The sequence below is a fragment of the Oncorhynchus tshawytscha genome, unplaced genomic scaffold, assembly GCF_018296145.1.
Source record: "Oncorhynchus tshawytscha isolate Ot180627B unplaced genomic scaffold, Otsh_v2.0 Un_contig_4690_pilon_pilon, whole genome shotgun sequence".
Lineage (NCBI taxonomy): Eukaryota > Metazoa > Chordata > Actinopteri > Salmoniformes > Salmonidae > Oncorhynchus > Oncorhynchus tshawytscha.
In genome coordinates this window covers 207,203-215,000 of record NW_024609560.1, presented here as the reverse complement: position 1 = coordinate 215,000, position 7,798 = coordinate 207,203, and the positions used below count along the sequence as shown (strand labels likewise).

Sequence of the window (7,798 nt, the reverse complement as noted above, 5' to 3'; positions counted from 1 at the left end):
CTGCGGGTTGTGGGCTGCGGGTTGTGGGCTGCGGGTTGTGGAATGTGTGCTGCGGGTTGTGGACTGCGGGTTGTGTGCTGCGGGTTGTGTGCTGCTGGTTGTGGGCTGTGGGTTGTGTGCTGCGGGTTGTGTGCTGCGGGTTGTGGGCTGTGTGCTGCGGGTTGTGGGCTGTGGGTTGTGGGCTGTGTGCTGCGGGTTGTGGGCTGTGTGCTGCGGGTTGTGGGCTGCGGGGTTGTGGGCTGCGGGTTGTGGGCTGTGTGCTGCGGGTTGTGTGCTGCGGGTTGTGTGCTGCGGGTTGTGGACTGCGGGTTGTGGCTTGCGGGTTGTGGGCTGTGTGCTGCGGGTTGTGGGCTGCGGGTTGTGGGCTGTGTGCTGCGGGTTGTGGGCTGTGTGCTGCGGGTTGTGGGCTGCGGGTTGTGGGCTGTGTGCTGCGGGTTGTGTGCTGCGGGTTGTGGACTGCGGGTTGTGGGCTGTGTGCTGCGGGTTGTGGGCTGTGTGCTGCGGGCTGTGTGCTGCGGTTTGTGTGCTGCGGGTTGTGGGCTGTGTGCTGCGGGTTGTGGGCTGTGTGCTGCGGGTTGTAGGCTGTGTGCTGCGGGTTGTGTGCTGCGGGTTGTGGGCTGTGTGCTGCGGGTTGTGGGCTGTGTGCTGCGGGTTGTGGGCTGTGTGCTGCGGGTTGTGGGCTGCGGGTTGTGTGCTGCGGGTTGTGTGCTGCGGGTTGTATGCTGCGGGTTGTGTGCTGCGGGTTGTGGGCTTCGGGTTGTGGGCTGCGGGTTGTGGACTATGGGTTGTGGGCTGTGTGCTGCGGGTTGTGGGCTGCGGGTTGTGGGCTGTGGGCTGCGGGTTGTGTGCTGCGGTTGTGTGCTGCGGGTTGTGAGCTGCGGGTTGTGGGCTGTGTGCTGCGGGTTGTGGGCTGTGTGCTGCGGGTTGTGTGCTGCGGGTTGTGAGCTGCGGGTTGTGGGCTGTGTGTGCTGCGGGTTGTGGGCTGTGTGCTGCGGGTTGTGTGCTGCAGGTTGTGTGCTGCGGGTTGTGGGCTGTGTGCTGCGGGTTGTGTGTTGCGGGTTGTGTGCTGCGGGTTGTGTGCTGCGGGTTGTGGTTGTGTGCCGCGGGTTGTGTGCTGCGGGTTGTGGCCTGTGTGCTGTGGGTTGTGGCCTGCGGGTTGTGGGCTGTGTGCTGCGGGTTGTGGGCTGTGTGCTGCGGGTTGTGGGCTGCGGGTTGTGTGCTGCGGGTTGTGGCTGTGGGCTGCGGGTTGTGGCCTGTGTGCTGCGGGTTGTGGGCTGTGTGCTTGGTCATGGAGACAGAAAGACATATATATACCCAGCCCTATAACCAGCCCTATCCCCAGCCCTATTCCCAGCCCTATCCCCAGCCCTATACCCAGCCCTATCACCAGCCCTATACCCAGAAAGCCCTATTCCCAGCCCTATCCCCAGCCCTATCCCCAGCCCTATAACCAGCCCTATCCCCAGCCCTATACCCAGCTCTATTCCCTTTCCTATACCCAGCCCTATTCCCAGCCCTATCCCCAGCCCTATACCCAGCCCAACCCCAGCCCTATCCCCAGCCGTATCCCCAGCCCTATAACCAGCCCTATCCCCAGCCCTATTCCCAGACCATCCCCAGCCCTATACCCAGCCCTATTCCCTTTCCTATACCCAGCCCTATTCCCAGCCCTATCCCCAGCCCTATTCCCAGCCCTATTCCCAGCCCTATAACCAGCCCTATAACCAGCCCTATAACCAGCCCTATAACCAGCCCTATACCCAGTCCTATTCCCAGCCCTATCCCCAGCCCTATACCCAGCCCTATCCCCAGCCCTATACCCAGCCCTATAACCAGCCCTATACCCAGCCTTATAACCAGCCCTATTCCCAGCCCTATAACCAGCCCTATTCCCAGCCCTATACCCAGTCCTATCCCCAGCCCTATTCCCAGCCCTATACCCAGCCCTATAACCAGCCCTAAACCCAGCCCTATCCCCAGCCCTATCCCCAGCTCTATACCCAGCCCTATAACCAGCCTTATAACCAGCCCTATTCCCAGCCCTATAACCAGCCCTATTCCCAGCCCTATAACCAGCCCTATACCCAGTCCTATCCCCAGCCCTATACCCAGCCCTATCCCCAGCCCTATACCCAGCCCTATACCCAGCCCTATACCCAGCCCTATTCCCAGCCCTATTCCCAGCCCTATTCCCAGCCCTATAAACAGTCCTATCCCCAGCCCTATCCCCAGCCCTATACCCAGCCCTATACCCAGCCCTATACCCAGCCCTATTCCCAGCCCCCCAGCCCTATTCCCAGCCCCCCAGCCCTATCCCCAGCCCTATACCCAGCCCTATTCCCAGCCCTATACCCAGATATGTGGGATGTGATATTTGAGGAAACAAAACAACTAAATGAATTTATAAGTCATGTATAAATCACTAGTCACAACAAACAGACAAGGGCTTCCGTGGTCCATTGTGATAACAGCAAGGCTCCATTCTGATGATCTACCCTTCTCCCAAAGTGTGCACTTGTACACTCCCCTCTGGTGTTAGGAATATGTTTGGAGTGTAGGAGTGCACACTCCTGGAGAAGGGTAGGCGATGGGAACACAGTGACAACTCACCTTTTCTTGTCAGGGATCAAGGCACACTCAGAGATGTTGGACAGATGTCCTCTCAAACACCAACAGCGGCGCCACTCTCTGTGTCCTTCAGGAGCAGACATACAATGTGGGCCCTAATGGCACCCTATTCCCTACAGAGTGCACTACTCTTGACCAGAGCCCTGTAGGCCTTGGTCAGAAGTAGTGCACTATAGGGAATATGGGTGCTATTTAGGCCATGGCCATATCATATAGTTCAGGTTCATACCTGTAGGCCTTGGTCAGAAGTAGTGCACTATATAGGGAATAGTGTTTATAAGTAGTGCACTATATAGGGAATACGGGTGCTATTTAGGCCACGGCCATATCATATAGTTCAGGTTCATATCTATGGGCCAGACAATAATCTTTCAACATGAATATATTATTAAAAAATAAGACCGACATCTACAGCCAGGAGTAGACCACGATCCACATAAACACTGAGATGGATTAGGTGTGTGACATCACACAGACAGGAAATAGACAGACACACAGACAGGAAATAGACAAGACACACAGACAGGAAATAGACACACAGACAGGAAATAGACAGACAAACGGACAGGAAATAACAGACACACAGACAGGAAATAGACAGACACACAGGCAGGAAATAGACAGACACACAGACAGGAAATAGACAGACACACAGACAGGAAATAGACAGACACACAGGCAGGAAATAGACAGACACACAGACAGGAAATAACAGACAAACAGACAGGAAATAGACAGACACACAGACAGGAAATAGACAGACACACAGACAGGAAATAGACAGACACACAGACAGGAAATAGACAGACACACAGACAGGATATAGACAGACACACAGACAGGAAATAACAGACCTTGTAACTGCCTTGAGATGTTTACGTCTGTATTAATTAACACGCCGACTCCCAAATGGATACACATTCCCTGCACACCAAAAGTAGGGCACTATATAGGGAATAGTGGTCATAAGTAGTGCACTATATAGGGAATAGTGGTCAGAAGTAGTGCACTATATGGGGAATAGTGGTCATAAGTAGTGCACTATATAGGGAATAGTGGTCATAAGTAGTGCACTATATAGGGAATAGTGGTCAGAAGTAGTGCACTATATAGGGAATAGTGGTCAGAAGTAGTGCACTATATAGGGAATAGTGGTCATAAGTAGTGCACTATATAGGGAATAGTGGTCATAAGTAATGCACTATATAGGGAATAGTGGTTATAAGTAGTGCACTATATAGGGAATAGTGGTCATAAGTAGTGCACTATATAGGGAATAGTGGTCATAAGTAGTGCACTATATAGGGAATAGTGGTTATAAGTAGTGTTCCATTTGGGAAGCAGTCCTAGTGTTTGGTGGACTAGTGTTTGGTGGACTAGTGTTTGGTGGACGAGTGTTTGGTGGACCTACCCACAGAGTGGCCGTCTTGTCCTGGGAACTGGTCAGGACTTTGGTGTCATCAAAGCAGAAGTGGCAGCCGGTGACAGCATCTGTGTGACCCTCAGCACTTTGATAGGAATCTGAAGAGGCACAGAGAATCAAGCCCCATTTCATATCTCCATTACACCATGATGGGGGTCTGAAGAGGCACGGAGAATCAAGCCCCATTTCATATCTCCATTACATCATGATGGGGGTCTGAAGAGGCACGGAGAATCAAGCCCCATTTCACATCTCCATTCCACATAGTAATAGTATTTGAATCAAGCCCCGTCTCACATCTCCATTCCACATTGTAATAGTATTTGAATCAAGCCCCGTCTCACATCTCCATTACACATAGTAATAGTATTTGAATCAAGCCCCTTTGAATCAAGCCCCGTCTCACATCTCCATCACACATAGTAATAGTATTTGAATCAAGCCCCGTCTCACATCTCCATTACACATAGTAATAGTATTTGAATCAAGCCCCTTTGAATCAAGCCCCGTCTCACATCTCCATTACACATAGTAATAGTATTTGAATCAAGCCCCACCTCACATCTCCATTACACATAGTAATAGTATTTGGGCCCAGTTTCCCTAGCACTGTTTCAACATGCTAATGTTTTAGCATTTTTGGCAGAAATCCCATTCAAGCCATGGGACTGATATTAGCATTTTTCACGCATCATGTCCAAATCATCTGAAACTATCTAAAATTGTATTGTGAAAGCACAACAAAGTCACTTATATATGTTTTGAACAGGACTAAAGCATCGCAGTAATGATAATGTTAATAATCATAATTTAATACAATAGCCGAGGTCTGTTCTTTCTGTTCTAAAACGACACCTTAATTAATGACCCATCTGTTGAGATGTCTTGGTCATAATTGCTATGCTTGGCCACCAGCCAGATGTATAGCAGGAGGGCTTTTCACACAGCGTTTCCTAGCCTGGTCCCAGATCTGTTTGTGCTCTTGCCAACTCAATGTCAAGACAAGCATGTTTGTCATGAGTGGTAAGGAGTTGGGCATGATACCACAAACAGACTGGCACTCAAGTGTTTTCAGTTAAAAGCTTGCTGTCTAGTAGGCTAAGGTGCCATCATTCATCCCTGTTATTGTCAGTGTTATGACACAGGTGCAACACAATTAATTATGTATAGCTATGTGGATGGCTGTTAGCTTGACTTGCTAACGTTAACTATTAGTTGACCAATCACTCATTGACGTTTGTAGTTTTAAAAACAGTTTACTCATCCCCTCTCTACCCAGCTAGCTACCTGCTCTAGGATGAGCTATGAACATGAAGGCTATTCAACTCATCCCCTCTCTACCCAGCTAGCTACCTGATACCTGGGCAGCTAGCTAACTGATACATGGGCAGCTAGCTAACTGATACCTGGGCAGCTAGCTAACTGATACCTGGGCTAGCTAACTGATACCTGGGCAGCTAGCTAACTGATACCTGGGCAGCTAGCTAACTGATACCTGGGCAGCTAGCTAACTGATACCTGGGCAGCTAGCTAACTGATACATGGGCAGCTAGCTAACTGATACCTGGGCAGCTAGCTACCTGATACCTGGGCAGCTAGCTAACTGATACATGGGCAGCTAGCTAACTGATACCTGGGCAGCTAGCTAACTGATACCTGGGCAGCTAGCTAACTGATACCTGGGCAGCTAGCTAACTGATACCTGGGCAGCTAGCTAACTGATACCTGGGCAGCTAGCTAACTGATACCTGGGCAGCTAGCTAACTGATACCTGGGCAGCTAGCTAACTGATACCTGGGCAGCTAGCTAACTGATACCTGGGCAGCTAGCTAACTGATACCTGGGCAGCTAGCTAACTGATACCTGGGCAGCTGATACCTGGGCAGCTAGCTAACTGATACCTGGGCAGCTAGCTAACTGATACCTGGGCAGCTAGCTAACTGATACCTGGGCAGCTAGCTAACTGATACCTGGGCAGCTAGCTAACTGATACCTGGGCAGCTAGCTAACTGATACCTGGGCAGCTAGCTAACTGATACCTGGGCAGCTAGCTAACTGATACCTGGGCAGCTAGCTAACTGATACCTGGGCAGCTAGCTAACTGATACCTGGGCAGCTAGCTAACTGATACCTGGGCAGCTAGCTAACTGATACCTGGGCAGCTAGCTAACTGATACCTGGGCAGCTAGCTACCTGATACCTGGGCAGCTAGCTAACTGATACCTGGGCAGCTAGCTAACCTGGGCAGCTAGCTACCCTGGGCAGCTAGCTAGCTGATACCTGGGCTAGCTCCTGATGTTCCCACACCGAGGCTCTTCTCTTCTCCACATCCTTCTCCTCTTTCCCTTCATCAATGGTCTCATCAAGTGACAAAGGGTCGATATTTCTCCACGTCATTTTGTCCAGGAAACGAAATGTATTTCACTACGTTAGTTATTTCATTGTTTTGGGGTAAAAGTATCTAGCTACTGTAGCTAACCAGTCAGTCAGAGTAGCCAATGTTGTCCAAAGTTTGCGTTCCCATAGCGACGGCCAGGCATCAGGAGCACTGAGTTTGGTGTGACCGAGATGGATAACAATCTGAAATGTGCAGACTACACACACGGACAGTGATTTTTTTTTAAATGTAATGACATTTTTTTAATATACATATATACAACAATATTACTTTCGTCCGTCACCCTAGCCACTACCCGGGCTCGAACCAGGGACCCTCTGCACACATCAACAACTGAAACCCACGAAGCATCGTCACCCATCACAGCCACTTCAGGTCTCAGAGCGAGTGACGTACCCAATTGAAACGCTATTAGCGCGCACCACCGCTAACTAGCTAGCCATTTCACATCGGTTTCACATACATACAGTTGAAAGTCGGAAGTTTACATACTCTTAGATTGGAGTCATTAAAACTTGTTTTTCAACCACTCCACACATTTCTTGTTAACCAACTATAGTTTTGGCAAGTCGGTTAGGACATCTACTTTGTGCATGACACAAGTAATTTTCCAACAATTGTATACACACAGATTATTTCACTTATAATTCACTGTACCAATTCCAGTGGGTCAGAAGTTTACATACACTAAGCTGACTGCCTTTAAACAGCTTGGAAAATTCCTGAAAATTATGTCATGGCTATAGAGGCTTCTGATAGGCTAATTGACATAATTTGAGTCAATTCGAGGTGTACCTATGGATGTATTTCAAGGCCTAGCTTCAAACTCAGTGCCTCTTTGTCGACATCATGGGAAAATCAAAAGAAATCAGCCAAGATCTCAGAAAAAAACGCCTGAAGGTACCACATTCATCTGTACTAACAATAGTACACAAGCATAAACACCATGGGACCACGCAGCCGTCATACCGCTCAGGAAGGAGACGCGTTCTGTCTCCTAGAGATTAGCGTACTTTGGTGCGAAAAGAGCAAATCAATCCCAGAACAACAGCAAAGGACCTTGTGAAAATGCTGAAGGAAACAGGTACAAAAGTATCTATATCCACAGTAAAATGAGTCCTATATCAACATAACCTGAAAGGCCGCTCAGCAAGGAAGAAGCCACTGCTCCAAAACCGCCATAAAAAGCCAGACTACGGTTTCCAACTGCACATGGGGAGAAAGATCATACTTTTTGGAGAAATGTCCTCTGGTCTGATGAAACAAAAATAGAACTGTTTGGCCATAATGACCATAGTTATGTTTGGAGGAAAAAGGGGGATACATGCAAGCTGAAGAACACCATCCCA

General features: G+C 49.5%; 1 long non-coding RNA gene across 1 annotated transcript in view; it reads right to left on the bottom strand.

Annotated features, from left to right (window-relative positions):
* The window catches only part of LOC121845155, a 6,765-nt gene extending 4,101 nt beyond the window's left edge, over positions 1-2,664 (bottom strand). The window contains exon 1 of the long non-coding RNA XR_006082407.1: positions 2,611-2,664. This is a non-coding gene — a long non-coding RNA (uncharacterized LOC121845155). The remainder of the gene's footprint in view (positions 1-2,610) is intronic.
* Between the last annotated feature and the right edge of the window lie 5,134 nt (positions 2,665-7,798).